The sequence below is a fragment of the Mustela lutreola genome, chromosome 12 (genome assembly GCF_030435805.1).
Source record: "Mustela lutreola isolate mMusLut2 chromosome 12, mMusLut2.pri, whole genome shotgun sequence".
Lineage (NCBI taxonomy): Eukaryota > Metazoa > Chordata > Mammalia > Carnivora > Mustelidae > Mustela > Mustela lutreola.
The window spans coordinates 98,080,169-98,094,796 of record NC_081301.1 but is presented as its reverse complement, the minus strand read 5'-3'; the positions used below and the strand labels follow the sequence as shown (position 1 = coordinate 98,094,796).

General features: G+C 50.5%; 1 long non-coding RNA gene across 1 annotated transcript; it reads right to left on the bottom strand.

The window, feature by feature from the left end:
- Window positions 1-1,207: 1,207 nt before the first annotated feature.
- On the bottom strand, window positions 1,208-13,923 carry LOC131812478 (uncharacterized). Its single transcript, XR_009346371.1, has 3 exons — window positions 13,818-13,923; window positions 10,234-10,426; window positions 1,208-1,385 (listed from the first exon to the last, which is right to left on the bottom strand). It is a non-coding gene; the product is annotated as an uncharacterized LOC131812478 (long non-coding RNA).
- Window positions 13,924-14,628: the final 705 nt, after the last annotated feature.

Below are 14,628 nucleotides of genomic sequence, written 5' to 3'. Positions count from 1 at the left end.
TAAGACGGACTGCTCTGATAACATGGTAGACTGCAGTCTTCCTGACTTTGTCAGTGAAAACAACTTAAAGTAATGATTAATAATAACATATTCTTAAATCAACCAATGATCTGGAAACAAAGTGTGATTAATTTTGCCTCAGCCTGATGAAGCTGTGGCGCACAGATGTTTGGTAACCCCTACTCTAGAAGCTGCTATGAAGGTATTTTGCAGATACGATTAATATTTACAGTTGGTTGACTTTGAGTAATGGACATTACCTTTGATGACATGGGTGTGCCTCCTCCAATTAGTTGATGGCCTTACGAGCAGAAACATATTTCCTGCAAAAGAAGAATTCTGCTTCAAGACTGCAGCATCAGCTTCCTCTGAGTTTCCAGCATTTCCTACAGCCTTCAGATCGCCAGCCCCCAGGACTGCATGGCGCCTTCCTTACAGGGCGTTTCTCTGTACCTGCCTAGCTAGGTCTGTTGCGTATCTGTATCTATACGGTATATGCATACCTCTTGGCTCTGTTGTTCTGGAGTCTCTGGTTGACAACACAAAGCCAGGAATTGTAAGGACAAGAGGGAGTTGAAATGAGGACTCTGTGAGGGAAGCTGGTTACTGAACCCAGCTCTCTTCTTGCGGGTGTTTGCTGGACCAGGTGTAGTGGCTAATAAGAGCGCCTCCCACGGGGAGCTGGGATCCTGCAAGCCTGCTCCATCCCCATCCGTGCCGGGGCTGCGTGGGAGCAAAGCCTCGCTAGCACTTGGCGAATACAAAGAGAATGGCCTGCATTCCCTTCGACGAGGAAAACACCTCCCCAGACATTTGAACCACAAGCCAGTGTCCACATCGGCATTCAGCCTGAAGTCAAACTGGGATGACCTAAAACGCATGGAATTTCTTTTTGACAAGGACTCTGACGGCGCGCCCGGGAAACTTGTGGGAAAAAACTTACATCCTCTCTGGAGAAACCTAAACCCTATCCTGAACATCGGAACACTCTCCTGCTTGAAGTTAGGGAAAGAAGGGGGCAGCCCTCAGCCAGAGTGCACGGAGAGAAAGAAGCTACCTTGGGCGGGAACCGGCAGCAATAGTGGACAGAAATAAGTCCCTGAAGTCTTCAGACACTGGAATTTTTTGACACAGGATACAGTCACTACGATTATTATGTTTAAGTAAAATAAAAGGAAGTTTGGAAACAGAATAACGAACAAGGAACTGTAGAATGACCAGCGCGTCTTAACCTGCTAACCAGTGTCTGTGTCACTTGCCTCTCTTCAAGTGCCAGCTGGAGCCAGAGGACCGAGGTTCCGCGCCTGCCCCGTGCGTGGCGGCTCCGCGTGTGGACGGGTCCTCTGCCGCGCTGAGCCGGGTGTCCTCAGCTGGGAAATGGGGGGCTGGAATTAGAAGGGAACAGGCTGTGAATTAGAAGGGAACAGGCTGTTCGGTGTCATGTGTACCTGGTTCTCTTCCTTTGTGAAGGATGAGTTTCTCAGGTCCAGCGTGTGTCCTGAGGCGACGTCCGAGTGCAACAAGGGACCCAGCCCTGGCGGGGCCCCGAGCTGTGCGAGGTTCTTAAGCCCTGTTTCAGCCAAAGACAGCCTCCGTGTGCCATCAGAAAGGGTCTCCTTCCACATGCAGAGCTCAAGAGCAAAGAAAAGGGAATCGAGAGACTTGGACCCCTCCGAGGCATTATCACTTGCAACAATAAAACGTATCCCCCACAAAGAAAACAGTCCATCCAAATTGGCTTGATGGAAGATTCTGGATTCCAATCAGGATTCTGATGAAATGTTACAATCTGCCAGAATATGATTTCGCAGACATGGAAAAGGAAACTTCAAAAATATTTTGATTTGCTTCATTTGGGGCTTTCTAAATATTTAATGTTTAAAGCCCTTCAGATTATTGATTCAAAATGATGTTTATTTCCTACAACTTCTGTTTGGTTTATAGTGGGCATTTATAAACACTCCACAAAACCAGTCTCGTGTGGCATTTGGTAATGCTGGTAATTGCTATTATTGTTTTTCCTTAGAATTCTGTGGTTTAAGTCACAGGAGGATGGTGAAAAGGAAGGCCAGTGTGATCCAGAGGGCACAGAAGCTCAGAGGCGACCCTAGGAAGGATCTGCCCTTTTCCTTCCCATGGGGAAGATCGCCAACAGTTTCTACGGAATTCGTTGTGAGGAGAGGAGGGAAAGACCCTAAATTAAATCTCAATATTCCAGCCAGCCCCACTGCTCAGGCTAACAGCATCTCAAAGTGCAGATAGCTCACTGATGCTCACGGGTCCCCCTTAGCAACTGAGTTGCTATGGAAACACATTGTAACTCGAGGAGAGAGGCAAGCAGGAGCCCGAGGAGTTTGCAGGAATTTCTCATTGAAATAATTACAGTAGTTCTCAGTGTGTTTAAGAAATGAATGCGCCACGACTTTTTTTTTTTTTCATTTTCCTTTTCAAAGCATGTTTGTGACAAGTCTTGCATCCAAAGAATTCAGCATAAATGTTTGCTATATTAAATTGGAATAATATTGCATTTTTTAAAGCCGTGTTTGGGAGGCACTTGGTGGTCAATTATTTGTTTTAGGATACGGAGTTTCATATGCATTTAGATATTTGTCCACACGTGAAAATACTACGGAGGGGCTTGTGTACGTAAGAGGCAGAAAGGGTATGGACGCAACCTGTTTTAATAACAGGGTCATTACAGATTTGACCTGAATTCATGTTAACGGAATGTTCATGAGCCATTCATGCTTTTGTCCAACACTATTTATAATGAATTACCATTTATTTGGGTTGGAGCGTATCGCCAGTGTAACCAGTACTGAGCCTTCTGCATGTCTGATTTTGGGGAAATTTCTAGGGCTGCCGTGAGAGATGTTGTTTCTATTTAGAACACATTATGTGCTTCTCTGAATCAGAACTACTAAATCATTCTCTACAATTCTTCGTAGTGAGGACCTGACATTTGTTTTAAAAAGTAGCCTTTTATTCTGGTGCAAGATAGATCTGTGTTCCTCATAAAACTGTTAGAAATTATAGGAACAAAATTACAGAAAAGCACAGAGACAAATAGATTCCCCAGAAATCTCTCCTCTGAGAAAGACTCATCACCAAGGTTTGGCATTCTTCCTTGAAGTCTTTATTTTTAGGCGTTTGCGTTGTTTTTCGGTCTAGTGACTGTGGTCGGGACAGTGTTCAGGACACGGGCATCCAACCTACAGAGCAAAACACGCTCAGCCCCTCCGCTGAGATGTGCACCCCAGCAGAAACTGTGCAGGCTACCTGACACACAGAGAGGTCAGCTCTTGACTGGAAGAAGACGGGTCTCCATGGAGAAACTAATGAGCGCCTTCAGTAGGAAACACTGTTCTAAAACCGACACCGGCTGCCGTGTTAACTTCCGAAGGCCCTGCCCCGGGGAGGCGGCTTCCTTGCTTCTGCCACGCCGGGGTCTGCACTGCTTCTTTACTGACTTGTGGTTTTCATCTATTTTGATGTACAAATGTCCAGATTTTTCTAAGGCAGAGGACCTTAGGACCAATACCTTCTATGAAGACCGTCGTGAGTAAAGCAGCTACAAGGTAAACCCCTGTAATCATGGCTTCATTTACCGTCTGTGCAGAAAATACAACTGGATCAACGTCTTCCCTCTTCCAGGGGTCTGGGGTGTGGGGTTTTTGCTCACGGCATTAACCAGCGCGCAGCTGACTGGCGGCGGATCCTGAGTTGTAGGCCCACGGGAGGCTGAGGGTGCCATGTCCCTGGGTTTCCAGGAGCTTCCACGGGCCCTGTCATCAGAATACCGACCTCCGAATACAAAATAAGGAGACCAAGGCCTGCGAGAGAGCCCCGCAGATCAGGTAGTGACGAGCCGTCCCTGCACTAATAAGAGCCTGGGTTCCTTTTTCTTTGAACACTTGCCGGCAGCAGGCGGCGTGGCCGTGGACGTCTTATGGCGGAAACCACCTGAGCCACTGCCTGCCAGCAACAGAGTGCTCTGGCCGCATCTCCTCTTGCCCCACACTTACCGCGTGCGTCCGTCGGCACCATCCATGTCCAGAACATTCTTACCGTCCCAAACATAGCTCCTCACCCATTAAAACGAGGTCCTCACCCTGCTCTCGCCCTAGCCCCTGGCACCCACCGCTCCACTCTCTGTCTCTAGGCATGTGAGTCCTCTAGGGACTGCATGCAGGCGGAGTTAGGGAAGATTTGCCATCGTGTGGTGGCTTCCTTCACTTTGTACAGTGCCCACAAGCCCCATCCGCGTCCAGCAGGTGCCAGAGCGCCCCTCCTTTTTGAGCTGAATCATCTTCCATCATACGGGTACGCCAGTTCTCTTTGCCCGTCTCTCCCCTGACGCACACGGGGGCTGCTTCGACCCTCTGGCTAGAGCGAACCATGCTGCTCTGAAGAGGGGCCTACAGACATCCGTGCCAGTCTTCGGGGCGTATACACCCAGCGGGGCAGTTGTGGGACCATCACGGTAAATTCTGCTTAATTTTTTGAGGAACTTAATTTTTGAGGAACCAACTTACGGCTCCCCAGCAACGCATGAGGGTTCCCAGTGCTCGGCGTCCTCACCCACCTTGTAATTTTCCTCTTTAAATATTTTTTTTGATAATGGCTGTCCTAATGGGTGTGAATTACCTACTGGGTCATTGGAGCAGAGAACCAAACAGCAGGGTGCCTTCAGTCATGGGACCCGCTCGCTTCTGCTGGAAACCGTGCTCCCCAGCGGGGGCAGGGGTGAGGGGCGAAGGGCCGCCGACATTCGCTGTTCTGAGGGGGCCCATCCCCGCCGGTCCCACCCTCGGCCCCTTTGGGGAGGGCTCACCACCTTCCCGAAACAAGCTTTGCTGGTTTCATGAAACACGTGAGGAAAGACGAAGAGAATCGGTCTGTAATTCTGAGATGTTTACACTCACGGGCTCGATCCCAGGACCCTGGGATCATGACCTGAGCCGAAGGCAGAGGCTTAACCCACCGAGCCACCCAGGTCCCCACGATACAGGTTTTTAACAGATTCTTAAAAGCGACTTTATGGTAGGTCATAGTATATTGGTATATCGCAGCAGTGCTGATTGTGCAGCGAATCGCTTCTGTCAACTTCATACCTTCGTGAACGTCACTCCACACTGGTGGGCTCCGGCACCCCGTCCCGATGATTCTCAGGGTCACTGCCCTTGACTGACCTTCCTTATTGGCAACTGCCCTAAGCTTTCATTGCAAAACTTAATGTCATGCGCACGACTCTTCGGAGGAAGCTCAACGCACAGTGTGCCCCATTTGGAAACCTGGCAGTAATTCTCTCTTCTGCGAAATCTGCAGATCCTTTCCTTTGCTAAATATCCGCTGCTTGGTTGTTGTGAATAACGATGCTGTGAACATCTGTGAATGTACAGCTTCATTTCTCTGGGCTGGATTTTGGGGAGTGGGCTTGCTGGGTGGGCATGGAAGCCACAGGTAACCTTGTCGGAAACCAACCAGTGCAGGCTGCACCGGCTTGCAATCCTGCCAGCTAGCACTTCCCTGCGAGCGTGCTGTGTGCCCTGCTGCCCCAGCCAGCGACAATGGACAGGCCCTGAGGATGGGCCGGCACCACGCAGGCTGCCCCAGGAGTGGCCCAAAGATGAGCCAAGCTGGTGACTGGCAGAACCATTTCGTACCGGGTACTCTGAAACCAGCCATCCACCCTGCTGGACACCCACGGTGCAGACAGACAGTCCTGGGAAATTTCACCCTGTGGGCCACTTGCGCCCATCCCTGGAGGCCCACTATTGCAGCCGGGTCCTCTTGGCAGGACCATGGGGTCACAAAAGTCTCAAAATCAGAGGCCTCGGAGAGCATACATCTTTTTCCTGGTGGGGTTTCTGATTCTGACGCTCGATCTACAAACCTGTGGACAGAATTTCCGTGGGCACACAGCTCTGGAAGGCGCATGGGGAGACACGGCAGCCCACTCTCCTCTTCCTACGTCCCACACCTCGGCAGCAGTGGGGGTCCCCTCCACCCCCTTCTTCCCTTCCTTTCTTGGGATCTTGTCTTATTTCACAGATGCAAACCTTATCCTTTGGAGGATATTTTTAATAGATTTTGGGGGGTAACGTTTTCTTCTCTCTGCAGAGCCTGACCCTCTAAGCCGTTTCTTCGCCCCGGCCTCTTGGATGGATCCTGTCTCCACGACGAAGCTGAGCAGAGCCTCTTCTCTTGCTCCCCACCAGCTCCCGGTCTGGTACCGAGATGGAGATCTTGGAAGGCAGCCGCCTTTCACCCTTGAGCCTGGAACAAAGAGTCCTGTCCTTGCCAGAAGCGTTCCACTCTTGCTCTGGGGCTTGTGGAGTTGGGACCTCCCCTCTGCGGATCCCTCCCCCTGGGCCCTGCTGCAGGCTCTCACCCTGAACTCTTGGGCCCGGAAGGGATGTGGCCTCCTGTCCCTGACCTGTGACCAGTAGCGGGCATGTGGTTCAGTCCCTGACCCCAGCATCTCTGCCCTGGTCCTTGTCTGGCTTCCAGGCACCACTCCTGACCCCCAGCCTCAGGGTCAGTGAGGACCCAGATTCCAGGACAATCTTACACAAGGAAAAGCTGCTGGGGCTTCTTAGACTCTATGGCGGCTCAGATCCTTATCCTGGGATCATGATGGTAATGATGACACTAACCGTAGGGCTCAGGCTTATCTGCATGGGAGAATTTTTCCCCCTGGCTTTCCAGGGCAGCGTTAGCTGGTGAGGGAGAGAGCGGTGAGAGGCAGCAAAATGCAGGTTCCCCAAAATTGTCCACCTGGGTTTCTTCTTGACCAGAGAACCTTACTGCAGCATTCTTGCGGGGAAAGCAAGCAATCTCTCTGTAAAGTATCCAACTTATTTTTAAAAATTTGCCATTGTTGCATTAGAGTATAAATATTAAAATATAAAATTTTCTTTCAGAGTGTACCACCTAACGCCACCTCAAAAGAGATCAATTATATTTTCTTTTTCAGTGATACACACTCAGGCAAAAAGTTGCTTTGAGTAGCAGCTCACGACTGGGGAGAATTCCATTCTAGAGAAAATATTGCTATTGCCAGCTAAACATCCTTATCGATAAGCTGTGTATATTCCCAAATTATCATGCAATATTTACATGGAGAACAAAATGTAAATGGTTCACGTGTAAGATCAATATAGAAATAATATTTACCAAAACTGCTTTGAGAAATGTGGTTCAATGACTCAAGTTCCGTAAAGGATTCGACGCTTCAGTACTTTTCTCTCGTTGCAAATAGGAGAGGATCCGAACATTCTGTGAATACAAAGAAGAGCTCCCATTTCTTGGCGTGTCCTGACGTCTACTATTCTTTAGATCTGGAGAAGCGGTCCACAAAGGAGCTGATGGCCAAGCCCAGCACGCGGAGCTCCAGGAATGCCGGCTCAGGGAGGGGTTCCCCTGTACCCACCGGGCTCCGGGAAGGTCAGGTGGGGGTGGGCGTGGCCAAGGCAGCCTGGCAGCTGGGAGGCCAGAGTGGAGGGGAGGGACCAGGGCTGCTCCAGGGAAGGGACTGCCAGGGCTTGGCTCCTGGCCTCCAGGCAGGTTAGGAAAAGCTCCCTGTGGTGTGGCGGTTCTCAGAGCCTCTTCTTCCAGGGACTTCACACTTCTGGCATCTTTCACCATCTCTGGCTGGGAGCGTTGGACTCCCTCTTCGTTCTCTTCTCGAGCCACAGAAGTTAATTTCTGCAGCAACGAGGTGGCCCTCACCTCCCTTCTGTAAGCATCTGCAAGGCTGGGTGCATTGAGTGGCCCTTTCCGGGCATTCCTTAGAGACATCTCAGCCGCGGCGTGCTCCTTCTTGGCTGCACAAAGCTTGTCCATGAGTTGGCATCTCTCCGTGACCCTTGCAGCCAGGGTTTCGCAAGCTGCTTTTCACATCTTACATAAAGCTCACTTCTAACGGACTGAATGAGTCTGAGCATAAATAAAAGACCCATCAATAAGCCCGTGACAGGCAGACACTCCCCAGGCTCCCATGGGAGACTGTGCAAAGTGAGCTGTAGAGACAGTCACTGGGCAGCAACTCCACTGCCTCCTCTCCCAGCTGCCCACGGGACATCCCAAAGCCATGCTCCACGGAGGAAGGCAGCCTCTCCATGGCACTGCCCGGCACAGGCTCTGCACAGTCGTTGTGGAACCCCATAAGACACCCAACATCCATCCAGAATCCAATCGGCAACTGGCATCACCGATAGGTCAGTCATCTGGCTGGCGGTGTGCAGAGATCTAGAAATAAAATGTGTTCATCCCATCAACGTGTGGAGAGCATTCTTCCTCACCTCTTCGTCTATGTCTGCGCATCAACACAAAATGAAAGTATAGTGAAAACCTGCGCTTAAGTGTATGACTTGAACAATTTTTGAAATGTGTGACTCTCTACATTTTCCAAAAGCTCTATCAATATATAAACTAGATTCATTAACCCAGAAAAGAGCCCTCAGTAGGATTTCAGTTAAAGTGCTACCAACCTGGGCACCGGCAACCTGCTTTTTGTTTGTTTTTGCTTTTGTTTTTCGTCTTGTGGTAGAACTTAGTGATTCATCAGTTGCATGTAACGCCCAGTACTTGTTCGATCATGTCCCCTCCTTAAGGCCCATCGCTCCGTTACCCCATCCCCCACCCACCTCCCCTCCAGTAGCCCTGTTTGTTTTCTGGAGTTAAGAGTCTCTTACGGTTTGCCTCTCTCTCCGATTTCATCTTATTTTATTTTTCCTTCCCTCCCCCTATGTTCATCTGTTTTGTTTCTGTAATTCCACATATGAGTGAGGTCTGATTGACTTATTTCGCTAAGCATAGTATCCTCTAGGTCCAAACATGCCACTGCAACTGGCAAGATTTCATTCCTTTTGATGGCTGAATAATATTCCATTGTATGTCTATAACACATCTTCTTTATCCATTCATCTGTTAAAGGAAATCTGGGCTCTTTCCATAGTTTGGCTGTTGAGGACTTTGGCAGCCTGTTTTAGTGTTGACGAAACACCTCTAGTTTGCGGCGGTTGAATGTTCTGACAATGAGGTAAGTCACACTGTGAGCTTCGATGTCTGTCTCTTGCTCGAAGAAATGTTTTTGAGACCCACATGGTTTTAGATGAATGAGTGGTTCATCCTGTTTTTTAGAGCTGAATAATTTGTCCTTGTAAGAACATATCACAAAATATCCATTCTCTTTATGACGGACATTTGTGTTTGTTCTAGTATTCTATATGAATGAAGATATTGCCAAAATTTATGCTCGTGTCTTTTTTTTTTTTTTTTAATAAATAAGTCTGTTTTCATTTGCCCCAGGTAAAGAATATCCGGAGGGTGGGTGTTGTGGTGGAAATATGCTGAATTCTCTTTTATTTTGAGACTGAGTTCTTGACGTAGAATTTATGTCGTCAGTCCATGTACTTAGTAAACATTCTTTGATCCTTTCCTTTGTGCAGAGTCGTGTCTCAGTCACAATCCCCTGTTGAAACAATTCTGTTGCAATGAGAAGATCCCTGCGTCTTTCCTGCATTGGCTCCGTTGGACAAGGTCTGCCCGTCTCTCTTTGAAATCTGTCCCTCCCTTTGTTTCCAGAGCGGTGCATTCCATTGTGTTTACAATTGTGGGATTCTGTTCCTTTTTTTTTTTTTTTAAGATTTTATTTATTTATTTACAGACAGAGATCACAAGTAGGCAGAGAGACAAGCAGAGAGAGAGGGGGAAGCAGGCTCCCTGCTGAGCAGAGAGCCCGATGTGGGACTCGATCCCAGGACCCTGAGATCATGACCTGAGCCGAAGGCAGCGGCTTAACCCCCTGAGCCACCCAGGCGCCCCCTGGGATTCTGTTCTTGTTGCTGTGTGTACTCTTCTGGTCCCACTGGCCTCTCCTGCTCTGTTTGTCTCTCAAACCACCCAGCATTAGTTTTGACCCACGATTTGATTGTGAAACCACTTTCCTTCCTTAGGCATCTCACCCCCATGTTGACCTCATTGGTATCGTGGCTTTAATGGCATCGAAGCATCCTGACTTACCTCCACTCGTTCTTTCCAAACCTTTCCATACCCAGACTCACACCCACGGCTGCCTCCACCAGCATCTCCATCATGCTGGAACCCAGCTAGACTACCACCCCACCTACCCCACGAACATGCTCTCCCTCATCTGTCCCTTCCTGTGACACAGCTCTCTCCTGACTGGGCAGCACTGAGGTCCCCTGGGAGCTGTCCCTCACTCACCGGAGCAGAAACTCTGGGTGGTGACACCAGCTCTCTGTGTGGTGACAAGTCTGCCAGAGTATCCTTAAGTCTGAGACTCCTAGACCGACACGCTGTGGCCACTGGTATCCATTTCCTTCTTAGCCTTGAGACAGTGGAGGCCATCTGGGGTTCTAGCTGTCTTCATATCGATGTCCATGTGTGGTCACTGTGTCTCCACATGAAGAAGAAACAATACATAGAATCTATATGCAAAAATATGGCACCAACACAGACTGGATGTGTTGTCAGTATATCTAATTATGTACAAATCACGACATAATGCATCCCTGTGAAAGGGCAGTAATACATATAATGAAGATACACAAACGTTCTACAAGTACGGGTTTGTAGTTATGTGTAAACAGCACGTGCCCATGGCAAGGGATCAGCGCTTATAACTAATCCACACCGATGTTATAGCAATGATGGCCATCTAAGTATGTTAGTAACATGATTATGTGTAAATCACAACGCTTAATATAGCAGATAGTATGTAAATAATTACATAACACAATGTAACTAATATTGTACGTAAGTTTATATCTGCTCAAATATTTTTTAAAACAGCTAAGATGGTAAACACACACAGAGACTGGCAGAAAAAAAACCCAAGTTAAAAATAGCCAAAATGAGGGGCACCTGGTGGCTCAGTTGGTTGAGCGACTGCCTTCGGCTCAGTTCATGGTCCTGGGATCCTGGGATCGAGTCCCACCCACGTCAGGCTCCCAGCTCCATGGGGAGTCTGCCTCTCTCTCTGACTTGCCCTCTCATGTTCTCTCACTCTGTCTCTCTCAAATCAATAAATAAAATCTTCAAAAACAAATAGCCAAAATGATCATGTGAGCCGCGAAGGATGAGTCTGAGGCCCCAAGTGAGCCGCTGAGGGAGAGGTGTGGGCCCTGTGTGCTCAGGCTCCGGACACAGGCAGACCACCCCCATCAAGGGCTGTGCAAATCTCACCACCTGGGTGGGGAGCAGCCAGTCAGACTGAAGGCCGACGTCTGGCACACTCTCCACCCACCTTGGTCCCAATGCTCAAGGAGCCATTTACAGAGTACCGAAGCCCAAGTCTGGCGAGGCTGCCGTGAGCCTGCTGTGCTCCAACTGATGGCGGCCGGCAGTGAAAACCCATCGGGGGTCCCCAGGAGGTCGGGCCGCACCAGTCAAGAGCTCAGAAGTCTGCATTCCCTTGTGACTTCTACTGGGAACCAATTCAGGGAAACAGAAGGAGCTGGAGGGCCAAAGGCTCCCGTCATGGCACCGTCACAACATTCATACACTGGAAAAACCAGGGTCCACCGATGGGGAGCCTGAGGGAATCACATCTCAACTTCATGGAACATCATTCAACCATGAGATGCATGAGATGTGGAGATCATACAATAAAATGAGACGTCTCTAAAAAATACATTCTTTGGGGCGCCTGAGTGGCTTAGTCTGTTAAGCATCTGCTTTCAGCTCAGGTCCTGGGATCCAGTCCCATGTCGGGCACCCCGGCTCAGGGGGCAGTTCGCTCCCTCTCCCTCTGCATCTAATCCCGCTTTCGCTCGCTCTTTCTCTCTCTCTCTCTCTCTCTCAAATAAATAAAATCTCAAAAGAATAAAAATAAAAATACATTCTTTTGAGGAAACACAAGCACAAAATAATTCCTACGTAAAACTTGACATGCACGTGGGTCGAGGAGTTGATGGGAATACAGAATCCACTGAAATTCTTCTGAATGAATTAATTCTTCAGGAAAAGCCACGGTTTATTCTCCAAGGGAAGTGAGGCTCTCGCATATTTTAGTGGAGCCTGCCCAGCCAGCCCCTCGAGGGCCAGTCCAGGCAGTCCTCTCTCTCCCTCTTTCCCTGAGGCTCGGCCCTCAGACTCCTCTCTGGGAAGTGAGGACCAGTTTGTTTTCTGCTGGGTCTGTCCTCAGCGTGCACGGATGCCATCCCCTCCCTGATCCATCTTCCCCCCACCGGGCCAGCACTTCCACCACTTTCCCACCAAAGGACAAGTTTGCTTCTTCCCCTCTCTGTGTGTGCAGTCGACGGTGACCTGCCTTACCTCGCCAGTAATAAAACACCTCGTGCTGGCCCTGCACGGACTTGTGGTTTGCTGCCTGGTCACCATGGCAACAGTGCACGGAGGTGGCAGTTGTCTTCCTGCGCTCCTCCCACAGAGAGGGACTGAGCAGTGGCAGGGCTGGAATGAGGAACCCCCGTCTTGTTGTGGGGTTGTGTTTCTGAGTGTTGAGGTCAGGCTGGCTTCCCTGCTTGCCTCCCACTAGCTGGGTCACCCTGTGAAGTCACTCAACCTCTCCCGGTTTCACGGTCCTCACCTGTCAAATGGGGCACGAGTAGGATCTACAGGACAGGCTCATCAGGACTGGATAGACCTCTACATAAAGGGTTCTCAGCCCAAGGCTTACTGGGCAAGGGGCAGTGGAGTCGTGTCCACTGAGGATGCAGCGAGCGGCCCTCCTCCCACTGCTCACATGGGTGTGGGCGGCTGGATCAGCCTCTGGAGGGAGGGACAACATTTGGGCTTAGAAGTGAAGAGAGAGCACTGGAGAGAGCCCTCCCTGGAGCGGCCACAGCCTCTGGAATGGGAGCTCGGGCTGTGCTCAGGGAACTGTCCGTAGTGCTGAACTGTGGGGTTCAACGATTTGGGCACTGGGTTTCCACCTGGGGGACCTGTTACAGAGGAATCTCCCACCCAAACATTCCTACACCCAGCAGGGGAAGGGTGTGCCCCTGAGGGTCCCTGCAGAGAGCACATCTGCCACCTTGGGGGCCCTCCCCCGGCTCTGACGCCCAATGCGTCCACAAGTTAGTTCTAGATGTGGTTTGCTTTTCTTCCCCTCTGAGGGTTCTGTGCCCTGTTCTCCCTCTCCCTAGTGTCCAGCTGTCCACCCCTTCCCACAGCGTCATCAGCAATAACCTCTCTCCTGTTTCCAGCCTCCTCACAAGACGACCCCCATCCTCTGGCTTTAGTGAAGCTGAGACACACCCCACGCAGGCCCTCTGGTGTGGCTGCTTCCCCTCCCCACCTATGCCTCAGGGGCACCACCAGGGACTTTCTGCTTCCATCGGCTTCCCTGGGATGTGCATCCCCAAGAAACCGGGCTGCGGCCTCCCCAGGCCTCCAAGACCCCCTGGGCTTGCACTTGCTTCTCCTTCGGTGGCCACGTACATCTCTGTCCTTCCTCCCTCCGGCCTCCAGCCCACCCCTGTCGGTCTGCGATCCCCCTCCCTCCCCCACCTGCGTCCTTGGATGAGTCTCCAGCCAACAATTCACTTTGTTCCCAGCTGATGTGTAGGCGGATGCACGCTATCAGAGAAGACCAGCCCTCTGCCCTGAGGGGCACCGCAGAGTTGGGGGGGAGCACATACTGCCTGCAGCAACACAGCCCTCTTCCTCATGGCTGGTGGCATCCTCTGTTACCACTCAACTCAAATCCCCCTCAACCGGAATGAACCCTTCTCACGTTTTCAGTACAAACTTCACTTTCTCATGTTGTACAGAAAACCAGGTACAGCATCGAAGTCAGGCATAAAGAGCTTCTGACTGCTTACCAGGGCCACGGAGAGAGTTATCTGGGATCCAGCTCTCCTTGTCCTGCCCAGCTTGCCATGGCCGGGCTCCTGCACTCTGGCTTCCTGCGGGTTTGGCGAAGAGAAGGCACCTAGCGTGGATGGGGGAGAGACAAGAGGGGGCATTTCCTCTCCACTCCCTCCCATCCCTGGTTCTGCCTTCCCGTCAGCTCTCCTCCAAAATCCCAGCTGGCATTCCACCGGCTCCGGAGATGTCACTGTCCTCCACCAGCACCATAGGTGCGAGGAGTAAGAACCCTTAGTGAGACGTAAGGTGGATGTAAGGACTCCCTGGGGTGTCACCGCCCTTTGGACTCCCTCAACCCCACCCCTGGAAGTGCCTGCTTACCCAGGTCTCTTCCTTAGGATCCCTGACTCCTACTCAACCCCGATGCAGGTCCCCAGCTCCCCCCTCTCTAACCTCTCCCCTCTGGGGTGATAGTTCTGCCCACCCTCCTGGCCTTCCCCCTTCCCTAAATGTTCATCTTTCCCATTCTGTTCTCCCCCTAAATGCACCTCTCCTTCTTCCATCACCCGCTCTACACTCCATGCTACACTTCTAGCCATGGCCTCAGATCTTCCCTTGTATTTCACTCTGCCTTCTGGAAAGCACGATTTTTTTTTCCATCTATTTTCTCATCTCTCATGTGTTTGACACCATCCTGTGACCTAAGTGGTAGCCCCTTCATTCTCCTTGCTGAAGTGTCATGGTTCTCAATACATACCTGACCTGAGCTCTCTGAACTGGGTGAGGTTCTGGCCATAAGTGTGGATTTGGAGTCAGGCAGCTGGG